At 32.7% G+C, this 25,740-nt stretch overlaps 13 non-coding genes across 13 annotated transcripts; all 13 read left to right on the top strand.

Moving 5' to 3' along the window:
- The first annotated feature begins 954 nt into the window (after positions 1 to 954).
- On the top strand, positions 955 to 1,026 carry TRNAP-UGG (transfer RNA proline (anticodon UGG)). Its single transcript has one exon. It is a non-coding gene; the product is annotated as a tRNA-Pro (tRNA).
- A 1,711-nt stretch (positions 1,027 to 2,737) lies between these two features.
- TRNAP-UGG (transfer RNA proline (anticodon UGG)) lies at positions 2,738 to 2,809 on the top strand. The gene has a single exon. It is a non-coding gene; the product is annotated as a tRNA-Pro (tRNA).
- Positions 2,810 to 4,518: 1,709 nt separating this feature from the next.
- TRNAP-UGG (transfer RNA proline (anticodon UGG)) lies at positions 4,519 to 4,590 on the top strand. The gene has a single exon. It is a non-coding gene; the product is annotated as a tRNA-Pro (tRNA).
- Positions 4,591 to 6,299: 1,709 nt separating this feature from the next.
- On the top strand, positions 6,300 to 6,371 carry TRNAP-UGG (transfer RNA proline (anticodon UGG)). The gene has a single exon. It is a non-coding gene; the product is annotated as a tRNA-Pro (tRNA).
- A 1,710-nt stretch (positions 6,372 to 8,081) lies between these two features.
- Positions 8,082 to 8,153, top strand: TRNAP-UGG (transfer RNA proline (anticodon UGG)). Its single transcript has one exon. It is a non-coding gene; the product is annotated as a tRNA-Pro (tRNA).
- Positions 8,154 to 9,863: 1,710 nt separating this feature from the next.
- On the top strand, positions 9,864 to 9,935 carry TRNAP-UGG (transfer RNA proline (anticodon UGG)). The gene has a single exon. It is a non-coding gene; the product is annotated as a tRNA-Pro (tRNA).
- Positions 9,936 to 13,427: 3,492 nt separating this feature from the next.
- Positions 13,428 to 13,499, top strand: TRNAP-UGG (transfer RNA proline (anticodon UGG)). The gene has a single exon. It is a non-coding gene; the product is annotated as a tRNA-Pro (tRNA).
- Positions 13,500 to 15,210: 1,711 nt separating this feature from the next.
- On the top strand, positions 15,211 to 15,282 carry TRNAP-UGG (transfer RNA proline (anticodon UGG)). The gene has a single exon. It is a non-coding gene; the product is annotated as a tRNA-Pro (tRNA).
- A 1,712-nt stretch (positions 15,283 to 16,994) lies between these two features.
- On the top strand, positions 16,995 to 17,066 carry TRNAP-UGG (transfer RNA proline (anticodon UGG)). The gene has a single exon. It is a non-coding gene; the product is annotated as a tRNA-Pro (tRNA).
- Positions 17,067 to 18,780: 1,714 nt separating this feature from the next.
- On the top strand, positions 18,781 to 18,852 carry TRNAP-UGG (transfer RNA proline (anticodon UGG)). Its single transcript has one exon. It is a non-coding gene; the product is annotated as a tRNA-Pro (tRNA).
- A 1,711-nt stretch (positions 18,853 to 20,563) lies between these two features.
- Positions 20,564 to 20,635, top strand: TRNAP-UGG (transfer RNA proline (anticodon UGG)). The gene has a single exon. It is a non-coding gene; the product is annotated as a tRNA-Pro (tRNA).
- Positions 20,636 to 22,349: 1,714 nt separating this feature from the next.
- Positions 22,350 to 22,421, top strand: TRNAP-UGG (transfer RNA proline (anticodon UGG)). The gene has a single exon. It is a non-coding gene; the product is annotated as a tRNA-Pro (tRNA).
- Positions 22,422 to 24,132: 1,711 nt separating this feature from the next.
- On the top strand, positions 24,133 to 24,204 carry TRNAP-UGG (transfer RNA proline (anticodon UGG)). The gene has a single exon. It is a non-coding gene; the product is annotated as a tRNA-Pro (tRNA).
- Positions 24,205 to 25,740: the final 1,536 nt, after the last annotated feature.

Raw genomic sequence — 25,740 nt, forward strand, 5'->3', positions numbered from 1 at the left:
AATAAGAAATTATTTGGCTAGTGGCTTGTTGGTCTGGGTGTATGATTCTTGCTTCGGGTGCAAAAGGTGCCAGGTTCATATCCTGGATGAGCCTGTTTTCTCAGGTTCTTTAAAAGTGCTTAGTTCAATTATCTGATAGTATTTTAAAATACTAATGTATTCCAACAATTTCACTTCCAATTTCATTAGTATACATGAAAATACATGAACAGTAGGCTCGTTGGTATAGGGGTATGATTCTCGCTTAGGGTGCGAGAGGTCCTGGGATTAAATCGCAGACGAGCCCATCTTCTCAGGTTCTTTTAAATCCCATGGTTCCATTATCTGATTGATGTCAATTGCCTAAATCAAAAGCATCAAGTGAATTTTTCTTTTGCCAATCCACAAAAAAAGTATATACTTATGCATATTTAGTAAACTGTCAACCATTTGGTGGTATATTGGGTAAACTGTAGATTCCATTTTGTCTAAGTAACTTTGAGTGGCTGCAAAGAAGTCTCATTTTGACAAATAAAAAACAGTCAAAATGAAATTACAGGTTTTTCTCTTACCATGCTTTTTTCTAAGAAACAATGAGTGGCTTAAAAGAATAGTCTCTTTTTGACAAACAAAAAGGTCAACAATTAATTGCAGGTTTTTGTTTTTTTCTTTCTTCTTGGTCTGTATGCTTAAGTTGCACACAGTATGAGACAAGTCTTAGGTTCCAGCTATCAGAAAAGTTAAAACTCTATAGGAACCCATAAATCTTGGCACTGAAATTTCCAAATATGCATACTTGGACCAAAAATTTACCTTAAGGAAACATTTTAGCTATGCTACAAATAATTTTTTTAAATTGTTATGGTATTTTTAAAATGTAACATCTTTTTTTCCAGCTTATTGCATTTTTTAATTAAATAATTTGAGTTTTACTTTAAAAATGGTAAAATCTGAATGAGAAGACCTTGGGCAGATGGCTCGTTGGTCTAGGGGTATGATTCTCGCTTTGGGTGCGAGAGGACCCGGGTTCAAATCCCGGACGAGCCCATCTCTTCATGTACTTTTAAAGTCCTTAATATCTGATAGTATTTAATAGCATTTTAAAATACTCACTAATGTATACAAACAGTTTTACTTACAATTTCATTCATATACATAAAAAAGACATGCACAGTGGGCTCGTTGATTCTTGCTTAGGGTGCGAGAGATCCCCGGTACAAATCCCGGATGAGCCCATCTTTTAAAGGTATATACTTATGCATACTTAGTAAAATGTCAACCATTTGGTGGTATATTGGGTAAACTATAGATTCCATTTTGTCTAAGTAACCTTGAGTGGCTTAAAAGTCTAATTTTGACAAACAAAAAACTGTCAAAATTAAATTACAGGTTTTTCTCTTACCTTTCTTTTTTCTAAATATCCCTGAGTGGCTTAAAAGAATAGTCTCATTATGACTAACAAAAAGATCAACAATAAATTGCAGGTGTTTATTTTGTCTTTCTTCTGGGTCTGCATGCTTGAGTTGCACACAGTATGTGACAAGTCTTAGGTTCCAACTATCAAAAAAAGTCCAAACTCTATTGGGACCTCTAAATATTGGCACTGCACATTTCTAATATACATACTTGGATAACAAGTAACCTTAAGTTATTATTTTTGCAATGCTACATACACATTTTTTGTTTTAAGTTGTTATGTTATTTTTAAAATGTTTTATCTTCATTAAATGAAATTGTGTTTTCTCCAGCTATTTGCATTTTTTCTTAAATAATTTGAGTTTTACTTTAAAAATGGTAAAAACTGAATAAGAAATTATTTGGCTAGTGGCTTGTTGGTCTGGGTGTATGATTCTTGCTTCAGGTGCAAAAGGTGCCAGGTTCATAACCTGGATGAGCCTGTTTTCTCAGGTTCTTTAAAAGTGCTTAGTTCAATTATCTGATAGTATTTTAAAATACTAATGTATTCCAACAGTTTCACTTCCAATTTCATTAGTATACATGAAAATACATGAACAGTAGGCTCGTTGGTAAAGGGGTATGATTCTCGCTTAGGGTGCGAGAGGTCCTAGGATTAAATCGCAGACGAGCCCATCTTCTCAGGTTCTTTTAAATCCCATGGTTCCATTATCTGATTGATGTCAATTGGCTTAATCAAAAGCATCAAGTGAATTTTTCTTTTGCCAATCCATAAAAAAAGTATATACTTATGCATATGTAGTAAACTGTCAACCATTTGGTGGTATATTGGGTAAACTGTAGATTCCATTTTGTCTAAGTAACTTTGAGTGGCTGCAAAGAAGTCTCATTTTGACAAATAAAAAACAGTCAAAATGAAATTACAGGTTTTTCTCTTACCATGCTTTTTTCTAAGAAACAATGAGTGGCTTAAAAGAATAGTCTCTTTTTGACAAACAAAAAGGTCAACAATTAATTGCAGGTTTTTGTTTTTTTCTTTCTTCTTGGTCTGTATGCTTAAGTTGCACACAGTATGAGACAAGTCTTAGGTTCCAGCTATCAGAAAAGTTAAAACTCTATAGGAACCCATAAATCTTGGCACTGAAATTTCCAAATATGCATACTTGGACCAAAAATTTACCTTAAGGAAACATTTTAGCTATGCTACAAATAATTTTTTTAAATTGTTATGGTATTTTTAAAATGTAACATCTTTTTTTCCAGCTTATTGCATTTTTTAATTAAATAATTTGAGTTTTACTTTAAAAATGGTAAAATCTGAATGAGAAGACCTTGGGCAGATGGCTCGTTGGTCTAGGGGTATGATTCTCGCTTTGGGTGCGAGAGGACCCGGGTTCAAATCCCGGACGAGCCCATCTCTTCATGTACTTTTAAAGTCCTTAATATCTGATAGTATTTAATAGCATTTTAAAATACTCACTAATGTATACAAACAGTTTTACTTACAATTTCATTCATATACATAAAAAAGACATGCACAGTGGGCTCGTTGATTCTTGCTTAGGGTGCGAGAGATCCCCGGTACAAATCCTGGATGAGCCCATCTTTTAAAGGTATATACTTATGCATACTTAGTAAAATGTCAACCATTTGGTGGTATATTGGGTAAACTATAGATTCCATTTTGTCTAAGTAACCTTGAGTGGCTTAAAAGTCTAATTTTGACAAACAAAAAACTGTCAAAATTAAATTACAGGTTTTTCTCTTACCTTTCTTTTTTCTAAATAACCTTGAGTGGCTTAAAAGAATAGTCTCATTATGACTAACAAAAAGATCAACAATAAATTGCTGGTGTTTATTTTGTCTTTCTTCTGGGTCTGCATGCTTGAGTTGCACACAGTATGTGACAAGTCTTAGGTTCCAACTATCAAAAAAAGTCCAAACTCTATTGGGACCTCTAAATATTGGCACTGCACATTTCTAATATACATACTTGGATAACAAGTAACCTTAAGTTATTATTTTTGCAATGCTACATACACATTTTTTGTTTTAAGTTGTTATGTTATTTTTAAAATGTTTTATCTTCATTAAATGAAATTGTGTTTTCTCCAGCTATTTGCATTTTTTCTTAAATAATTTGAGTTTTACTTTAAAAATGGTAAAAACTGAATAAGAAATTATTTGGCTGGTGGCTTGTTGGTCTGGGTGTATGATTCTTGCTTCGGGTGCAAAAGGTGCCAGGTTCATATCCTGGATGAGCCTGTTTTCTCAGGTTCTTTAAAAGTGCTTAGTTCAATTATCTGATAGTATTTTAAAATACTAATGTATTCCAACAGTTTCACTTCCAATTTCATTAGTATACATGAAAATACATGAACAGTAGGCTCGTTGGTATAGGGGTATGATTCTCGCTTAGGGTGTGAGAGGTCCTGGGATTAAATCGCAGACGAGCCCATCTTCTCAGGTTCTTTTAAATCCCATGGTTCCATTATCTGATTGATGTCAATTGCCTGAGACAAAAGCATCAAGTGAATTTTTCTTTTGCCAATCATAAAAAAAAGTATATACTTATGCATATTTAGTAAACTGTCAACCATTTGGTGGTATATTGGGTAAACTGTAGATTCCATTTTGTCTAAGTAACTTTGAGTGGCTGCAAAGAAGTCTCATTTTGACAAATAAAAAAGTCAAAATGAAATTACAGGTTTTTCTCTTACCATGCTTTTTTCTAAGAAACAATGAGTGGCTTAAAAGAATAGTCTCTTTTTGACAAACAAAAAGGTCAACAATTAATTGCAGGTTTTTGTTTTTTTCTTTCTTCTTGGTTTGTATGCTTAAGTTGCACACAGTATGAGACAAGTCTTAGGTTCCAGCTATCAGAAAAGTTAAAACTCTATAGGAACCCATAAATCTTGGCACTGAAATTTCCAAATATGCATACTTGGACCAAAAATTTACCTTAAGGAAACATTTTAGCTATGCTACAAATAATTTTTTTAAATTGTTATGGTATTTTTAAAATGTAACATCTTTTTTTCCAGCTTATTGCATTTTTTAATTAAATAATTTGAGTTTTACTTTAAAAATGGTAAAATCTGAATGAGAAGACCTTGGGCAGATGGCTCGTTGGTCTAGGGGTATGATTCTCGCTTTGGGTGCGAGAGGTCCCGGGTTCAAATCCCGGACGAGCCCATCTCTTCATGTACTTTTAAAGTCCTTAATATCTGATAGTATTTAATAGTATTTTAAAATACTCACTAATGTATACAAACAGTTTTACTTACAATTTCATTAATATACATAAAAAAGACATGCACAGTGGGCTCGTTGATTCTTGCTTAGGGTGCGAGAGATCCCCGGTACAAATCCCGGATGAGCCCATCTTTTAAAGGTATATACTTATGCATACTTAGTAAAATGTCAACCATTTGGTGGTATATTGGGTAAACTATAGATTCCATTTTGTCTAAGTAACCTTGAGTGGCTTAAAAGTCTAATTTTGACAAACAAAAAACTGTCAAAATTAAATTACAGGTTTTTCTCTTACCTTTCTTTTTTCTAAATAACCCTGAGTGGCTTAAAAGAATAGTCTCATTATGACTAACAAAAAGATCAACAATAAATTGCAGGTGTTTATTTTGTCTTTCTTCTGGGTCTGCATGCTTGAGTTGCACACAGTATGTGACAAGTCTTAGGTTCCAACTATCAAAAAAAGTCCAAACTCTATTGGGACCTCTAAATATTGGCACTGCACATTTCTAATATACATACTTGGATAACAAGTAACCTTAAGTTATTATTTTTGCAATGCTACATACACATTTTTTGTTTTAAGTTGTTATGTTATTTTTAAAATGTTTTATCTTCATTAAATGAAATTGTGTTTTCTCCAGCTATTTGCATTTTTTCTTAAATAATTTGAGTTTTACTTTAAAAATGGTAAAAACTGAATAAGAAATTATTTGGCTGGTGGCTTGTTGGTCTGGGTGTATGATTCTTGCTTCGGGTGCAAAAGGTGCCAGGTTCATATCCTGGATGAGCCTGTTTTCTCAGGTTCTTTAAAAGTGCTTAGTTCAATTATCTGATAGTATTTTAAAATACTAATGTATTCCAACAGTTTCACTTCCAATTTCATTAGTATACATGAAAATACATGAACAGTAGGCTCGTTGGTATAGGGGTATGATTCTCGCTTAGGGTGTGAGAGGTCCTGGGATTAAATCGCAGACGAGCCCATCTTCTCAGGTTCTTTTAAATCCCATGGTTCCATTATCTGATTGATGTCAATTGCCTGAGACAAAAGCATCAAGTGAATTTTTCTTTTGCCAATCATAAAAAAAAGTATATACTTATGCATATTTAGTAAACTGTCAACCATTTGGTGGTATATTGGGTAAACTGTAGATTCCATTTTGTCTAAGTAACTTTGAGTGGCTGCAAAGAAGTCTCATTTTGACAAATAAAAAAGTCAAAATGAAATTACAGGTTTTTCTCTTACCATGCTTTTTTCTAAGAAACAATGAGTGGCTTAAAAGAATAGTCTCTTTTTGACAAACAAAAAGGTCAACAATTAATTGCAGGTTTTTGTTTTTTTCTTTCTTCTTGGTTTGTATGCTTAAGTTGCACACAGTATGAGACAAGTCTTAGGTTCCAGCTATCAGAAAAGTTAAAACTCTATAGGAACCCATAAATCTTGGCACTGAAATTTCCAAATATGCATACTTGGACCAAAAATTTACCTTAAGGAAACATTTTAGCTATGCTACAAATAATTTTTTTAAATTGTTATGGTATTTTTAAAATGTAACATCTTTTTTTCCAGCTTATTGCATTTTTTAATTAAATAATTTGAGTTTTACTTTAAAAATGGTAAAATCTGAATGAGAAGACCTTGGGCAGATGGCTCGTTGGTCTAGGGGTATGATTCTCGCTTTGGGTGCGAGAGGTCCCGGGTTCAAATCCCGGACGAGCCCATCTCTTCATGTACTTTTAAAGTCCTTAATATCTGATAGTATTTAATAGTATTTTAAAATACTCACTAATGTATACAAACAGTTTTACTTACAATTTCATTAATATACATAAAAAAGACATGCACAGTGGGCTCGTTGATTCTTGCTTAGGGTGCGAGAGATCCCCGGTACAAATCCCGGATGAGCCCATCTTTTAAAGGTATATACTTATGCATACTTAGTAAAATGTCAACCATTTGGTGGTATATTGGGTAAACTATAGATTCCATTTTGTCTAAGTAACCTTGAGTGGCTTAAAAGTCTAATTTTGACAAACAAAAAACTGTCAAAATTAAATTACAGGTTTTTCTCTTACCTTTCTTTTTTCTAAATAACCCTGAGTGGCTTAAAAGAATAGTCTCATTATGACTAACAAAAAGATCAACAATAAATTGCAGGTGTTTATTTTGTCTTTCTTCTGGGTCTGCATGCTTGAGTTGCACACAGTATGTGACAAGTCTTAGGTTCCAACTATCAAAAAAAGTCCAAACTCTATTGGGACCTCTAAATATTGGCACTGCACATTTCTAATATACATACTTGGATAACAAGTAACCTTAAGTTATTATTTTTGCAATGCTACATACACATTTTTTGTTTTAAGTTGTTATGTTATTTTTAAAATGTTTTATCTTCATTAAATGAAATTGTGTTTTCTCCAGCTATTTGCATTTTTTCTTAAATAATTTGAGTTTTACTTTAAAAATGGTAAAAACTGAATAAGAAATTATTTGGCTAGTGGCTTGTTGGTCTGGGTGTATGATTCTTGCTTCAGGTGCAAAAGGTGCCAGGTTCATATCCTGGATGAGCCTGTTTTCTCAGGTTCTTTAAAAGTGCTTAGTTCAATTATCTGATAGTATTTTAAAATACTAATGTATTCCAACAGTTTCACTTCCAATTTCATTAGTATACATGAAAATACATGAACAGTAGGCTCGTTGGTATAGGGGTATGATTCTCGCTTAGGGTGTGAGAGGTCCTGGGATTAAATCGCAGACGAGCCCATCTTCTCAGGTTCTTTTAAATCCCATGGTTCCATTATCTGATTGATGTCAATTGCCTGAGTCAAAAGCATCAAGTGAATTTTTCTTTTGCCAATCCATAAAAAAAAGTATATACTTATGCATATTTAGTAAACTGTCAACCATTTGGTGGTATATTGGGTAAACTGTAGATTCCATTTTGTCTAAGTAACTTTGAGTGGCTGCAAAGAAGTCTCATTTTGACAAATAAAAAAGTCAAAATGAAATTACAGGTTTTTCTCTTACCATGCTTTTTTCTAAGAAACAATGAGTGGCTTAAAAGAATAGTCTCTTTTTGAAAAACAAAAAGGTCAACAATTAATTGCAGGTTTTTGTTTTTTTCTTTCTTCTTGGTCTGTATGCTTAAGTTGCACACAGTATGAGACAAGTCTTAGGTTCCAGCTATCAGAAAAGTTAAAACTCTATAGGAACCCATAAATCTTGGCACTGAAATTTCCAAATATGCATACTTGGACCAAAAATTTACCTTAAGGAAACATTTTAGCTATGCTACAAATAATTTTTTTAAATTGTTATGGTATTTTTAAAATGTAACATCTTTTTTTCCAGCTTATTGCATTTTTTTATTAAATAATTTGAGTTTTACTTTAAAAATGGTAAAATCTGAATGAGAAGACCTTGGGCAGATGGCTCGTTGGTCTAGGGGTATGATTCTCGCTTTGGGTGCGAGAGGTCCCGGGTTCAAATCCTGGACGAGCCCATCTCTTCATGTACTTTTAAAGTCCTTAATATCTGATAGTATTTAATAGCATTTTAAAATACTCACTAATGTATACAAACAGTTTTACTTACAATTTCATTCATATACATAAAAAAGACATGCACAGTGGGCTCGTTGATTCTTGCTTAGGGTGCGAGAGATCCCCGGTACAAATCCTGGATGAGCCCATCTTTTAAAGGTATATACTTATGCATACTTAGTAAAATGTCAACCATTTGGTGGTATATTGGGTAAACTATAGATTCCATTTTGTCTAAGTAACCTTGAGTGGCTTAAAAGTCTAATTTTGACAAACAAAAAACTGTCAAAATTAAATTACTGGTTTTTCTCTTACCTTTCTTTTTTCTAAATAACCTTGAGTGGCTTAAAAGAATAGTCTCATTATGACTAACAAAAAGATCAACAATAAATTGCTGGTGTTTATTTTGTCTTTCTTCTGGGTCTGCATGCTTGAGTTGCACACAGTATGTGACAAGTCTTAGGTTCCAACTATCAAAAAAAGTCCAAACTCTATTGGGACCTCTAAATATTGGCACTGCACATTTCTAATATACATACTTGGATAACAAGTAACCTTAAGTTATTATTTTTGCAATGCTACATACACATTTTTTGTTTTAAGTTGTTATGTTATTTTTAAAATGTTTTATCTTCATTAAATGAAATTGTGTTTTCTCCAGCTATTTGCATTTTTTCTTAAATAATTTGAGTTTTACTTTAAAAATGGTAAAAACTGAATAAGAAATTATTTGGCTGGTGGCTTGTTGGTCTGGGTGTATGATTCTTGCTTCGGGTGCAAAAGGTGCCAGGTTCATATCCTGGATGAGCCTGTTTTCTCAGGTTCTTTAAAAGTGCTTAGTTCAATTATCTGATAGTATTTTAAAATACTAATGTATTCCAACAGTTTCACTTCCAATTTCATTAGTATACATGAAAATACATGAACAGTAGGCTCGTTGGTATAGGGGTATGATTCTCGCTTAGAGTGTGAGAGGTCCTGGGATTAAATCGCAGACGAGCCCATCTTCTCAGGTTCTTTTAAATCCCATGGTTCCATTATCTGATTGATGTCAATTGCCTGAGTCAAAAGCATCAAGTGAATTTTTCTTTTGCCAATCCATAAAAAAAAGTATATACTTATGCATATTTAGTAAACTGTCAACCATTTGGTGGTATATTGGGTAAACTGTAGATTCCATTTTGTCTAAGTAACTTTGAGTGGCTGCAAAGAAGTCTCATTTTGACAAATAAAAAAGTCAAAATGAAATTACAGGTTTTTCTCTTACCATGCTTTTTTCTAAGAAACAATGAGTGGCTTAAAAGAATAGTCTCTTTTTGACAAACAAAAAGGTCAACAATTAATTGCAGGTTTTTGTTTTTTTCTTTCTTCTTGGTTTGTATGCTTAAGTTGCACACAGTATGAGACAAGTCTTAGGTTCCAGCTATCAGAAAAGTTAAAACTCTATAGGAACCCATAAATCTTGGCACTGAAATTTCCAAATATGCATACTTGGACCAAAAATTTACCTTAAGGAAACATTTTAGCTATGCTACAAATAATTTTTTTAAATTGTTATGGTATTTTTAAAATGTAACATCTTTTTTTCCAGCTTATTGCATTTTTTTATTAAATAATTTGAGTTTTACTTTAAAAATGGTAAAATCTGAATGAGAAGACCTTGGGCAGATGGCTCGTTGGTCTAGGGGTATGATTCTCGCTTTGGGTGCGAGAGGTCCCGGGTTCAAATCCCGGACGAGCCCATCTCTTCATGTACTTTTAAAGTCCTTAATATCTGATAGTATTTAATAGTATTTTAAAATACTCACTAATGTATACAAACAGTTTTACTTACAATTTCATTAATATACATAAAAAAGACATGCACAGTGGGCTCGTTGATTCTTGCTTAGGGTGCGAGAGATCCCCGGTACAAATCCCGGATGAGCCCATCTTTTAAAGGTATATACTTATGCATACTTAGTAAAATGTCAACCATTTGGTGGTATATTGGGTAAACTATAGATTCCATTTTGTCTAAGTAACCTTGAGTGGCTTAAAAGTCTAATTTTGACAAACAAAAAACTGTCAAAATTAAATTACAGGTTTTTCTCTTACCTTTCTTTTTTCTAAATAACCCTGAGTGGCTTAAAAGAATAGTCTCATTATGACTAACAAAAAGATCAACAATAAATTGCAGGTGTTTATTTTGTCTTTCTTCTGGGTCTGCATGCTTGAGTTGCACACAGTATGTGACAAGTCTTAGGTTCCAACTATCAAAAAAAGTCCAAACTCTATTGGGACCTCTAAATATTGGCACTGCACATTTCTAATATACATACTTGGATAACAAGTAACCTTAAGTTATTATTTTTGCAATGCTACATACACATTTTTTGTTTTAAGTTGTTATGTTATTTTTAAAATGTTTTATCTTCATTAAATGAAATTGTGTTTTCTCCAGCTATTTGCATTTTTTCTTAAATAATTTGAGTTTTACTTTAAAAATGGTAAAAACTGAATAAGAAATTATTTGGCTAGTGGCTTGTTGGTCTGGGTGTATGATTCTTGCTTCAGGTGCAAAAGGTGCCAGGTTCATATCCTGGATGAGCCTGTTTTCTCAGGTTCTTTAAAAGTGCTTAGTTCAATTATCTGATAGTATTTTAAAATACTAATGTATTCCAACAGTTTCACTTCCAATTTCATTAGTATACATGAAAATACATGAACAGTAGGCTCGTTGGTATAGGGGTATGATTCTCGCTTAGGGTGTGAGAGGTCCTGGGATTAAATCGCAGACGAGCCCATCTTCTCAGGTTCTTTTAAATCCCATGGTTCCATTATCTGATTGATGTCAATTGCCTGAGTCAAAAGCATCAAGTGAATTTTTCTTTTGCCAATCCATAAAAAAAAGTATATACTTATGCATATTTAGTAAACTGTCAACCATTTGGTGGTATATTGGGTAAACTGTAGATTCCATTTTGTCTAAGTAACTTTGAGTGGCTGCAAAGAAGTCTCATTTTGACAAATAAAAAAGTCAAAATGAAATTACAGGTTTTTCTCTTACCATGCTTTTTTCTAAGAAACAATGAGTGGCTTAAAAGAATAGTCTCTTTTTGAAAAACAAAAAGGTCAACAATTAATTGCAGGTTTTTGTTTTTTTCTTTCTTCTTGGTCTGTATGCTTAAGTTGCACACAGTATGAGACAAGTCTTAGGTTCCAGCTATCAGAAAAGTTAAAACTCTATAGGAACCCATAAATCTTGGCACTGAAATTTCCAAATATGCATACTTGGACCAAAAATTTACCTTAAGGAAACATTTTAGCTATGCTACAAATAATTTTTTTAAATTGTTATGGTATTTTTAAAATGTAACATCTTTTTTTCCAGCTTATTGCATTTTTTTATTAAATAATTTGAGTTTTACTTTAAAAATGGTAAAATCTGAATGAGAAGACCTTGGGCAGATGGCTCGTTGGTCTAGGGGTATGATTCTCGCTTTGGGTGCGAGAGGTCCTGGGTTCAAATACTGGACGAGCCCATCTCTTCATGTACTTTTAAAGTCCTTAATATCTGATAGTATTTATTAGCATTTTAAAATACTCACTAATGTATACAAACAGTTTTACTTACAATTTCATTCATATACATAAAAAAGACATGCACAGTGGGCTCGTTGATTCTTGCTTAGGGTGCGAGAGATCCCCGGTACAAATCCTGGATGAGCCCATCTTTTAAAGGTATATACTTATGCATACTTAGTAAAATGTCAACCATTTGGTGGTATATTGGGTAAACTATAGATTCCATTTTGTCTAAGTAACCTTGAGTGGCTTAAAAGTCTAATTTTGACAAACAAAAAACTGTCAAAATTAAATTACAGGTTTTTCTCTTACCTTTCTTTTTTCTAAATAACCTTGAGTGGCTTAAAAGAATAGTCTCATTATGACTAACAAAAAGATCAACAATAAATTGCTGGTGTTTATTTTGTCTTTCTTCTGGGTCTGCATGCTTGAGTTGCACACAGTATGTGACAAGTCTTAGGTTCCAACTATCAAAAAAAGTCCAAACTCTATTGGGACCTCTAAATATTGGCACTGCACATTTCTAATATACATACTTGGATAACAAGTAACCTTAAGTTATTATTTTTGCAATGCTACATACACATTTTTTGTTTTAAGTTGTTATGTTATTTTTAAAATGTTTTATCTTCATTAAATGAAATTGTGTTTTCTCCAGCTATTTGCATTTTTTCTTAAATAATTTGAGTTTTACTTTAAAAATGGTAAAAACTGAATAAGAAATTATTTGGCTGGTGGCTTGTTGGTCTGGGTGTATGATTCTTGCTTCGGGTGCAAAAGGTGCCAGGTTCATATCCTGGATGAGCCTGTTTTCTCAGGTTCTTTAAAAGTGCTTAGTTCAATTATCTGATAGTATTTTAAAATACTAATGTATTCCAACAGTTTCACTTCCAATTTCATTAGTATACATGAAAATACATGAACAGTAGGCTCGTTGGTATAGGGGTATGATTCTCGCTTAGGGTGTGAGAGGTCCTGGGAATAAATCGCAGACGAGCCCATCTTCTCAGGTTCTTTTAAATCCCATGGTTCCATTATCTGATTGATGTCAATTGCCTGAGTCAAAAGCATCAAGTGAATTTTTCTTTTGCCAATCCATAAAAAAAAGTATATACTTATGCATATTTAGTAAACTGTCAACCATTTGGTGGTATATTGGGTAAACTGTAGATTCCATTTTGTCTAAGTAACTTTGAGTGGCTGCAAAGAAGTCTCATTTTGACAAATAAAAAAGTCAAAATGAAATTACAGGTTTTTCTCTTACCATGCTATTTTCTAAGAAACAATGAGTGTCTTAAAAGAATAGTCTCTTTTTGACAAACAAAAAGGTCAACAATTAATTGCAGGTTTTTGTTTTTTTCTTTCTTCTTGGTTTGTATGCTTAAGTTGCACACAGTATGAGACAAGTCTTAGGTTCCAGCTATCAGAAAAGTTAAAACTCTATAGGAACCCATAAATCTTGGCACTGAAATTTCCAAATATGCATACTTGGACCAAAAATTTACCTTAAGGAAACATTTTAGCTATGCTACAAATAATTTTTTTCAATTGTTATGGTATTTTTAAAATGTAACATCTTTTTTTCCAGCTTATTGCATTTTTTTATTAAATAATTTGAGTTTTACTTTAAAAATGGTAAAATCTGAATGAGAAGACCTTGGGCAGATGGCTCGTTGGTCTAGGGGTATGATTCTCGCTTTGGGTGCGAGAGGTCCCGGGTTCAAATCCCGGACGAGCCCATCTCTTCATGTACTTTTAAAGTCCTTAATATCTGATAGTATTTAATAGCATTTTAAAATACTCACTAATGTATACAAACAGTTTTACTTACAATTTCATTAATATACATAAAAAAGACATGCACAGTGGGCTCGTTGATTCTTGCTTAGGGTGTGAGAGATCCCTGGTACAAATCCCGGATGAGCCCATCTTTTAAAGGTATATACTTATGCATACTTAGTAAAATGTCAACCATTTGGTGGTATATTGGGTAAACTATAGATTCCATTTTGTCTAAGTAACCTTGAGTGGCTTAAAAGTCTAATTTTGACAAACAAAAATCTGTCAAAATTAAATTACAGGTTTTTCTCTTACCTTTCTTTTTTCTAAATATCCCTGAGTGGCTTAAAAGAATAGTCTCATTATGACTAACAAAAAGATCAACAATAAATTGCAGGTGTTTATTTTGTCTTTCTTCTGGGTCTGCATGCTTGAGTTGCACACAGTATGTGACAAGTCTTAGGTTCCAACTATCAAAAAAAGTCCAAACTCTATTGGGACCTCTAAATATTGGCACTGCACATTTCTAATATACATACTTGGATAACAAGTAACCTTAAGTTATTATTTTTGCAATGCTACATACACATTTTTTGTTTTAAGTTGTTATGTTATTTTTAAAATGTTTTATCTTCATTAAATGAAATTGTGTTTTCTCCAGCTATTTGCATTTTTTCTTAAATAATTTGAGTTTTACTTTAAAAATGGTAAAAACTGAATAAGAAATTATTTGGCTAGTGGCTTGTTGGTCTGGGTGTATGATTCTTGCTTCAGGTGCAAAAGGTGCCAGGTTCATAACCTGGATGAGCCTGTTTTCTCAGGTTCTTTAAAAGTGCTTAGTTCAATTATCTGATAGTATTTTAAAATACTAATGTATTCCAACAGTTTCACTTCCAATTTCATTAGTATACATGAAAATACATGAACAGTAGGCTCGTTGGTAAAGGGGTATGATTCTCGCTTAGGGTGCGAGAGGTCCTAGGATTAAATCGCAGACGAGCCCATCTTCTCAGGTTCTTTTAAATCCCATGGTTCCATTATCTGATTGATGTCAATTGCCTAAATCAAAAGCATCAAGTGAATTTTTCTTTTGCCAATCCATAAAAAAAGTATATACTTATGCATATGTAGTAAACTGTCAACCATTTGGTGGTATATTGGGTAAACTGTAGATTCCATTTTGTCTAAGTAACTTTGAGTGGCTGCAAAGAAGTCTCATTTTGACAAATAAAAAACAGTCAAAATTAAATTACAGGTTTTTCTCTTACCATGCTTTTTTCTAAGAAACAATGAGTGGCTTAAAAGAATAGTCTCTTTTTGACAAACAAAAAGGTCAACAATTAATTGCAGGTTTTTGTTTTTTTCTTTCTTCTTGGTCTGTATGCTTAAGTTGCACACAGTATGAGACAAGTCTTAGGTTCCAGCTATCAGAAAAGTTAAAACTCTATAGGAACCCATAAATCTTGGCACTGAAATTTCCAAATATGCATACTTGGACCAAAAATTTACCTTAAAGAAACATTTTAGCTATGCTACAAATCATTTTTTTAAATTGTTATGGTATTTTTAAAATGTAACATCTTTTTTTCCAGCTTATTGCATTTTTTTATTAAATAATTTGAGTTTTACTTTAAAAATGGTAAAATCTGAATGAGAAGACCTTGGGCAGATGGCTCGTTGGTCTAGGGGTATGATTCTCGCTTTGGGTGCGAGAGGTCCCGGGTTCAAATCCCGGACGAGCCCATCTCTTCATGTACTTTTAAAGTCCTTAATATCTGATAGTATTTAATAGTATTTTAAAATACTCACTAATGTATACAAACAGTTTTACTTACAATTTCATTAATATACATAAAAAAGACATGCACAGTGGGCTCGTTGATTCTTGCTTAGGGTGCGAGAGATCCCCGGTACAAATCCCGGATGAGCCCATCTTTTAAAGGTATATACTTATGCATACTTAGTAAAATGTCAACCATTTGGTGGTATATTGGGTAAACTATAGATTCCATTTTGTCTAAGTTACCTTGAGTGGCTTAAAAGTCTAATTTTGACAAACAAAAAACTGTCAAAATTAAATTACAGGTTTTTCTCTTACCTTTCTTTTTTCTAAATAACCCTGAGTGGTTTTAAAAGAATAGTCTCATTATGACTAACAAAAAGATCAACAATAAATTGCAGGTGTTTTATTTTGTCTTTCTTCTGGGTCTGCATGCTTGAGTTGCACACAGTATGTGACAAGTCTTAGGTTCCAACTATCAAAAAAAGTCCAAACTCTATTGGGACCTCTAAATATTGGCACTGCACATTTCTAATATACATACTTGGATAACAAGTAACCCTAAGTTATTATTTTTGCAATGCTACATACACATTTTTTGTTTTAAGTTGTTATGTTATTTTTACAATGTTTCATCTTCATTAAATGAAATTGTGTTTTCTCCAGTTATTTGCATTTTTTCTTAAATAATTTGAGTTTTACTTTAAAAATGGTAAAAACTGAATAAGAAATTGTTTGGTTAGTGGCTTGTTGGTCTGGGTGTATGATTCTTGCTTCGGGTGCAAAAGGTGCCAGGTTCATATCCTGGATGAGCCTGTTTTCTCAGGTTCTTTAAAAGTGCTTAGTTCAATTATCTGATAGTATTTTAAAATACTAATGTATTCCAACAGTTTCACTTCCAATTTCATTAGTATACATGAAAATACATGAACAGTAGGCTCGTTGGTAAAGGGGTATGATTCTCGCTTAGGGTGCGAGAGGTCCTGGGATTAAATCGCAGACGAGCCCATCTTCTCAGGTTCTTTTAAATCCCATGGTTCCATTATCTGATTGATGTCAATGGCCTGAGTCAAAAGCATCAAGTGAATTTTTCTTTTGCCAATCCATAAAAAAAAGTATTTACTTATGCATATTTAGTAAACTGTCAACCATTTGGTGGTATATTGGGTAAACTGTAGATTCCATTTTGTCTAAGTAACTTTGAGTGGCTGCAAAGAAGTCTCATTTTGACAAATAAAAAAGTCAAAATGAAATTACAGGTTTTTCTCTTACCATGCTTTTTTCTAAGAAACAATGAGTGGCTTAAAAGAATAGTCTCTTTTTGACAAACAAAAAGGTCATTAATTAATTGCAGGTTTTTGTTTTTTTCTTTCTTCTTGGTCTGTATGCTTAAGTTGCACACAGTATGAGACAAGTCTTAGGTTCCAGCTATCAGAAAAGTTAAAACTCTATAGGAACCCATAAATCTTGACACTGAAATTTCCAAATATGCATACTTGGACCAAAAATTTACCTTAAGGAAACATTTTAGCTATGCTACAAATAATTTTTATTAATTGTTATGGTATTTTTAAAATGTAACATCTTTTTTTCCAGCTTATTGCATTTTTTTATTAAATAATTTGAGTTTGACTTTAAAAATGGTAAAATCTGAATGAGAAGACTTTAGGCAGATGGCTCGTTGGTCTAGGGGTATGATTCTCGCTTTGGGTGCGAGAGGTCCCGGGTTCAAATCCTGGACGAGCCCATCTCTTCATGTACTTTTAAAGTCCTTAATATCTGATAGTATTTAATAGTATTTTAAAATACTCACTAATGTATACAAACAGTTTTACTTACAATTTCATTAATATACATAAAAAAGACATGCACAGTGGGCTCGTTGATTCTTGCTTAGGGTGCGAGAGATCCCCGGTACAAATCCCGGATGAGCCCATCTTTTAAAGGTATATACTTATGCATACTTAGTAAAATGTCAACCATTTGGTGGTATATTGGGTAAACTATAGATTCCATTTTGTCTAAGTAACCTTGAGTGGCTTAAAAGTCTAATTTTGACAAACAAAAAACTGTCAAAATTAAATTACAGGTTTTTCTCTTACCTTTCTTTTTTCTAAATAACCCTGAGTGGCTTAAAAGAATAGTCTCATTATGACTAACAAAAAGATCAACAATAAATTGCAGGTGTTTATTTTGTCTTTCTTCTGGGTCTGCATGCTTGAGTTGCACACAGTATGTGAAAAGTCTTAGGTTCCAACTATCAAAAAAAGTCCAAACTCTATTGGGACCTCTAAATATTGGCACTGCACATTTCTAATATACATACTTGGATAACAAGTAACCTTAAGTTATTATTTTTGCAATGCTACATACACATTTTTTGTTTTAAGTTGTTATGTTATTTTTAAAATGTTTCATCTTCATTAAATGAAATTTTTGTGTTTTCTACAGTTATTTGCATTTTTTCTTAAATAATTAGAGTTTCACTTTAAAAATGTTAAAAACTGAATAAGAAATTATTTGGCTAGTGGCTTGTTGGTCAGGGTGTATGATTCTAGCTTCGGGTGCAAAAGGTCCCAGGTTCATATCCTGGATGAGCCTGTTTTCTCAGGTTCTTTAAAAGTGCTTAGTTCAATTATCTGATAGTATTTTAAAATACTAATGTATTCCAACAGTTTCACTTCCAATTTCATTAGTATACATGAAAATACATGAACAGTAGGCTCGTTGGTATAGGGGTATGATTCTCGCTTAGGGTGCGAGAGGTCCTGGGATTAAATCGCAGACGAGCCCATCTTCTCAGGTTCTTTTAAATCCCATGATTCCATTATCTGATTGATGTCAATTGCCTAAATCAAAAGCATCAAGTGAATTTTTCTTTTGCCAATCCATAAAAAAAGTATAAACTTATGCATATTTAGTAAACTGTCAACCATTTGGTGGTATATTGGGTAAACTGTAGATTCCATTTTGTCTAAGTAACTTTGAGTGGCTGCAAAGAAGTCTCATTTTGACAAATAAAAAACAGTCAAAATTAAATTACAGGTTTTTCTCTTACCATGCTTTTTTCTAAGAAACAATGAGTGGCTTAAAAGAATAGTCTCTTTTTGACAAACAAAAAGGTCAACAATTAATTGCAGGTTTTTGTTTTTTTCTTTCTTCTTGGTCTGTATGCTTAAGTTGCACACAGTATGAGACAAGTCTTAGGTTCCAGCTATCAGAAAAGTTAAAACTCTATAGGAACCCATAAATCTTGGCACTGAAATTTCCAAATATGCATACTTGGACCAAAAATTTACCTTAAGGAAACATTTTAGCTATGCTACAAATAATTTTTTTAAATTGTTATGGTATTTTTAAAATGTAACATCTTTTTTTCCAGCTTATTGCATTTTTTTATTAAATAATTTGAGTTTTACTTTAAAAATGGTAAAATCTGAATGAGAAGACCTTGGGCAGATGGCTCGTTGGTCTAGGGGTATGATTCTCGCTTTGGGTGCGAGAGGTCCCGGGTTCAAATCCCGGATGAGCCCATCTCTTCATGTACTTTAAAGTCCTTAATATCTGATAGTATTTAATAGCATTTTAAAATACTCACTAATGTATACAAACAGTTTTACTTACAATTTCATTAATATACATAAAAAAGACATGCACAGTGGGCTCGTTGATTCTTGCTTAGGGTGCGAGAGATCCCCGGTACAAATCCCGTATGAGCCCATCTTTTAAAGGTATATACTTATGCATACTTAGTAAAATGTCAACCATTTGGTGGTATATTGGGTAAACTATAGATTCCATTTTGTCTAAGTTACCTTGAGTGGCTTAAAAGTCTAATTTTGACAAACAAAAAACTGTCAAAATTAAATTACAGGTTTTTCTCTTACCTTTCTTTTTTCTAAATAACCCTGAGTGGTTTTAAAAGAATAGTCTCATTATGACTAACAAAAAGATCAACAATAAATTGCAGGTGTTTTATTTTGTCTTTCTTCTGGGTCTGCATGCTTGAGTTGCACACAGTATGTGACAAGTCTTAGGTTCCAACTATCAAAAAAAGTCCAAACTCTATTGGGACCTCTAAATATTGGCACTGCACATTTCTAATATACATACTTGGATAACAAGTAACCCTAAGTTATTATTTTTGCAATGCTACATACACATTTTTTGTTTTAAGTTGTTATGTTATTTTTACAATGTTTCATCTTCATTAAATGAAATTGTGTTTTCTCCAGTTATTTGCATTTTTTCTTAAATAATTTGAGTTTTACTTTAAAAATGGTAAAAACTGAATAAGAAATTGTTTGGTTAGTGGCTTGTTGGTCTGGGTGTATGATTCTTGCTTCGGGTGCAAAAGGTGCCAGGTTCATATCCTGGATGAGCCTGTTTTCTCAGGTTCTTTAAAAGTGCTTAGTTCAATTATCTGATAGTATTTTAAAATACTAATGTATTCCAACAGTTTCACTTCCAATTTCATTAGTATACATGAAAATACATGAACAGTAGGCTCGTTGGTAAAGGGGTATGATTCTCGCTTAGGGTGCGAGAGGTCCTGGGATTAAATCGCAGACGAGCCCATCTTCTCAGGTTCTTTTAAATCCCATGGTTCCATTATCTGATTGATGTCAATGGCCTGAGTCAAAAGCATCAAGTGAATTTTTCTTTTGCCAATCCATAAAAAAAAGTATTTACTTATGCATATTTAGTAAACTGTCAACCATTTGGTGGTATATTGGGTAAACTGTAGATTCCATTTTGTCTAAGTAACTTTGAGTGGCTGCAAAGAAGTCTCATTTTGACAAATAAAAAAGTCAAAATGAAATTACAGGTTTTTCTCTTACCATGCTTTTTTCTAAGAAACAATGAGTGGCTTAAAAGAATAGTCTCTTTTTGACAAACAAAAAGGTCATTAATTAATTGCAGGTTTTTGTTTTTTTCTTTCTTCTTGGTCTGTATGCTTAAGTTGCACACAGTATGAGACAAGTCTTAGGTTCCAGCTATCAGAAAAGTTAAAACTCTATAGGAACCCATAAATCTTGACACTGAAATTTCCAAATATGCATACTTGGACCAAAAATTTACCTTAAGGAAACATTTTAGCTATGCTACAAATAATTTTTATTAATTGTTATGGTATTTTTAAAATGTAACATCTTTTTTTCCAGCTTATTGCATTTTTTTATTAAATAATTTGAGTTTGACTTTAAAAATGGTAAAATCTGAATGAGAAGACTTTAGGCAGATGGCTCGTTGGTCTAGGGGTATGATTCTCGCTTTGGGTGCGAGAGGTCCCGGGTTCAAATCCTGGACGAGCCCATCTCTTCATGTACTTTTAAAGTCCTTAATATCTGATAGTATTTAATAGTATTTTAAAATACTCACTAATGTATACAAACAGTTTTACTTACAATTTCATTAATATACATAAAAAAGACATGCACAGTGGGCTCGTTGATTCTTGCTTAGGGTGCGAGAGATCCCCGGTACAAATCCCGGATGAGCCCATCTTTTAAAGGTATATACTTATGCATACTTAGTAAAATGTCAACCATTTGGTGGTATATTGGGTAAACTATAGATTCCATTTTGTCTAAGTAACCTTGAGTGGCTTAAAAGTCTAATTTTGACAAACAAAAAACTGTCAAAATTAAATTACAGGTTTTTCTCTTACCTTTCTTTTTTCTAAATAACCCTGAGTGGCTTAAAAGAATAGTCTCATTATGACTAACAAAAAGATCAACAATAAATTGCAGGTGTTTATTTTGTCTTTCTTCTGGGTCTGCATGCTTGAGTTGCACACAGTATGTGAAAAGTCTTAGGTTCCAACTATCAAAAAAAGTCCAAACTCTATTGGGACCTCTAAATATTGGCACTGCACATTTCTAATATACATACTTGGATAACAAGTAACCTTAAGTTATTATTTTTGCAATGCTACATACACATTTTTTGTTTTAAGTTGTTATGTTATTTTTAAAATGTTTCATCTTCATTAAATGAAATTTTTGTGTTTTCTACAGTTATTTGCATTTTTTCTTAAATAATTAGAGTTTCACTTTAAAAATGTTAAAAACTGAATAAGAAATTATTTGGCTAGTGGCTTGTTGGTCAGGGTGTATGATTCTAGCTTCGGGTGCAAAAGGTCCCAGGTTCATATCCTGGATGAGCCTGTTTTCTCAGGTTCTTTAAAAGTGCTTAGTTCAATTATCTGATAGTATTTTAAAATACTAATGTATTCCAACAGTTTCACTTCCAATTTCATTAGTATACATGAAAATACATGAACAGTAGGCTCGTTGGTATAGGGGTATGATTCTCGCTTAGGGTGCGAGAGGTCCTGGGATTAAATCGCAGACGAGCCCATCTTCTCAGGTTCTTTTAAATCCCATGATTCCATTATCTGATTGATGTCAATTGCCTAAATCAAAAGCATCAAGTGAATTTTTCTTTTGCCAATCCATAAAAAAAGTATAAACTTATGCATATTTAGTAAACTGTCAACCATTTGGTGGTATATTGGGTAAACTGTAGATTCCATTTTGTCTAAGTAACTTTGAGTGGCTGCAAAGAAGTCTCATTTTGACAAATAAAAAACAGTCAAAATTAAATTACAGGTTTTTCTCTTACCATGCTTTTTTCTAAGAAACAATGAGTGGCTTAAAAGAATAGTCTCTTTTTGACAAACAAAAAGGTCAACAATTAATTGCAGGTTTTTGTTTTTTTCTTTCTTCTTGGTCTGTATGCTTAAGTTGCACACAGTATGAGACAAGTCTTAGGTTCCAGCTATCAGAAAAGTTAAAACTCTATAGGAACCCATAAATCTTGGCACTGAAATTTCCAAATATGCATACTTGGACCAAAAATTTACCTTAAGGAAACATTTTAGCTATGCTACAAATAATTTTTTTAAATTGTTATGGTATTTTTAAAATGTAACATCTTTTTTTCCAGCTTATTGCATTTTTTTATTAAATAATTTGAGTTTTACTTTAAAAATGGTAAAATCTGAATGAGAAGACCTTGGGCAGATGGCTCGTTGGTCTAGGGGTATGATTCTCGCTTTGGGTGCGAGAGGTCCCGGGTTCAAATCCCGGATGAGCCCATCTCTTCATGTACTTTAAAGTCCTTAATATCTGATAGTATTTAATAGCATTTTAAAATACTCACTAATGTATACAAACAGTTTTACTTACAATTTCATTAATATACATAAAAAAGACATGCACAGTGGGCTCGTTGATTCTTGCTTAGGGTGCGAGAGATCCCCGGTACAAATCCCGTATGAGCCCATCTTTTAAAGGTATATACTTATGCATACTTAGTAAAATGTCAACCATTTGGTGGTATATTGGGTAAACTATAGATTCCATTTTGTCTAAGTTACCTTGAGTGGCTTAAAAGTCTAATTTTGACAAACAAAAAACTGTCAAAATTAAATTACAGGTTTTTCTCTTACCTTTCTTTTTTCTAAATAACCCTGAGTGGTTTTAAAAGAATAGTCTCATTATGACTAACAAAAAGATCAACAATAAATTGCAGGTGTTTTATTTTGTCTTTCTTCTGGGTCTGCATGCTTGAGTTGCACACAGTATGTGACAAGTCTTAGGTTCCAACTATCAAAAAAAGTCCAAACTCTATTGGGACCTCTAAATATTGGCACTGCACATTTCTAATATACATACTTGGATAACAAGTAACCCTAAGTTATTATTTTTGCAATGCTACATACACATTTTTTGTTTTAAGTTGTTATGTTATTTTTACAATGTTTCATCTTCATTAAATGAAATTGTGTTTTCTCCAGTTATTTGCATTTTTTCTTAAATAATTTGAGTTTTACTTTAAAAATGGTAAAAACTGAATAAGAAATTATTTGGTTAGTGGCTTGTTGGTCTGGGTGTATGATTCTTGCTTCGGGTGCAAAAGGTGCCAGGTTCATATCCTGGATGAGCCTGTTTTCTCAGGTTCTTTAAAAGTGCTTAGTTCAATTATCTGATAGTATTTTAAAATACTAATGTATTCCAACAGTTTCACTTCCAATTTCATTAGTATACATGAAAATACATGAACAGTAGGCTCGTTGGTAAAGGGGTATGATTCTCGCTTAGGGTGCGAGAGGTCCTGGGATTAAATCGCAGACGAGCCCATCTTCTCAGGTTCTTTTAAATCCCATGGTTCCATTATCTGATTGATGTCAATGGCCTGAGTCAAAAGCATCAAGTGAATTTTTCTTTTGCCAATCCATAAAAAAAAGTATTTACTTATGCATATTTAGTAAACTGTCAACCATTTGGTGGTATATTGGGTAAACTGTAGATTCCATTTTGTCTAAGTAACTTTGAGTGGCTGCAAAGAAGTCTCATTTTGACAAATAAAAAAGTCAAAATGAAATTACAGGTTTTTCTCTTACCATGCTTTTTTCTAAGAAACAATGAGTGGCTTAAAAGAATAGTCTCTTTTTGACAAACAAAAAGGTCATTAATTAATTGCAGGTTTTTGTTTTTTTCTTTCTTCTTGGTCTGTATGCTTAAGTTGCACACAGTATGAGACAAGTCTTAGGTTCCAGCTATCAGAAAAGTTAAAACTCTATAGGAACCCATAAATCTTGACACTGAAATTTCCAAATATGCATACTTGGACCAAAAATTTACCTTAAGGAAACATTTTAGCTATGCTACAAATAATTTTTATTAATTGTTATGGTATTTTTAAAATGTAACATCTTTTTTTCCAGCTTATTGCATTTTTTTATTAAATAATTTGAGTTTGACTTTAAAAATGGTAAAATCTGAATGAGAAGACTTTAGGCAGATGGCTCGTTGGTCTAGGGGTATGATTCTCGCTTTGGGTGCGAGAGGTCCCGGGTTCAAATCCTGGACGAGCCCATCTCTTCATGTACTTTTAAAGTCCTTAATATCTGATAGTATTTAATAGTATTTTAAAATACTCACTAATGTATACAAACAGTTTTACTTACAATTTCATTAATATACATAAAAAAGACATGCACAGTGGGCTCGTTGATTCTTGCTTAGGGTGCGAGAGATCCCCGGTACAAATCCCGGATGAGCCCATCTTTTAAAGGTATATACTTATGCATACTTAGTAAAATGTCAACCATTTGGTGGTATATTGGGTAAACTATAGATTCCATTTTGTCTAAGTAACCTTGAGTGGCTTAAAAGTCTAATTTTGACAAACAAAAAACTGTCAAAATTAAATTACAGGTTTTTCTCTTACCTTTCTTTTTTCTAAATAACCCTGAGTGGCTTAAAAGAATAGTCTCATTATGACTAACAAAAAGATCAACAATAAATTGCAGGTGTTTATTTTGTCTTTCTTCTGGGTCTGCATGCTTGAGTTGCACACAGTATGTGAAAAGTCTTAGGTTCCAACTATCAAAAAAAGTCCAAACTCTATTGGGACCTCTAAATATTGGCACTGCACATTTCTAATATACATACTTGGATAACAAGTAACCTTAAGTTATTATTTTTGCAATGCTACATACACATTTTTTGTTTTAAGTTGTTATGTTATTTTTAAAATGTTTCATCTTCATTAAATGAAATTTTTGTGTTTTCTACAGTTATTTGCATTTTTTCTTAAATAATTAGAGTTTCACTTTAAAAATGTTAAAAACTGAATAAGAAATTATTTGGCTAGTGGCTTGTTGGTCAGGGTGTATGATTCTAGCTTCGGGTGCAAAAGGTCCCAGGTTCATATCCTGGATGAGCCTGTTTTCTCAGGTTCTTCAAAAGTGCTTAGTTCAATTATTTGATAGTATTTTAAAATACTAATGTATTCCAACAGTTTCACTTCCAATTTCATTAGTATACATGAAAATACATGAACAGTAGGCTCGTTGGTATAGGGGTATGATTCTCGCTTAGGGTGCGAGAGGTCCTGGGATTAAATCGCAGACGAGCCCATCTTCTCAGGTTCTTTTAAATACCATGGTTCCATTATCTGATTGATGTAATTTGCATGAGTCAAAAGCATCAAGTGAATTTTTCTTTTGCCAATCCATAAAAAAAAGTATATACTTATGCATATTTAGTAAACTGTCAACCATTTGGTGGTATATTGGGTAAACTGTAGATTCCATTTTGTCTAAGTAACTTTGAGTGGCTTCAAAGAAGTCTCATTTTGACAAATAAAAAACAGTCAAAATGAAATTACAGGTTTTTCTCTTACCTTGCTTTTTTCTAAGAAATAATGAGTGGCTTAAAAGAATAGTCTCTTTTTGACAAACAAAAAGGTCAACAATTAATTGCAGGTTTTTGTTTTTTTCTTTCTTCTTGGTCTGTATGCTTAAGTTGCACACAGTTTGAGACAAGTCATAGGTTCCAGCTATTAGAAAAGTTACAACTCTATAGGAACCCATAAATCTTGGCACTGAAATTTCCAAATATGCATAC

Source organism: Pseudophryne corroboree, chromosome 3 (assembly GCF_028390025.1).
Source record: "Pseudophryne corroboree isolate aPseCor3 chromosome 3, aPseCor3.hap2, whole genome shotgun sequence".
In the NCBI taxonomy this organism is placed as follows: Eukaryota; Metazoa; Chordata; class Amphibia; order Anura; family Myobatrachidae; genus Pseudophryne; species Pseudophryne corroboree.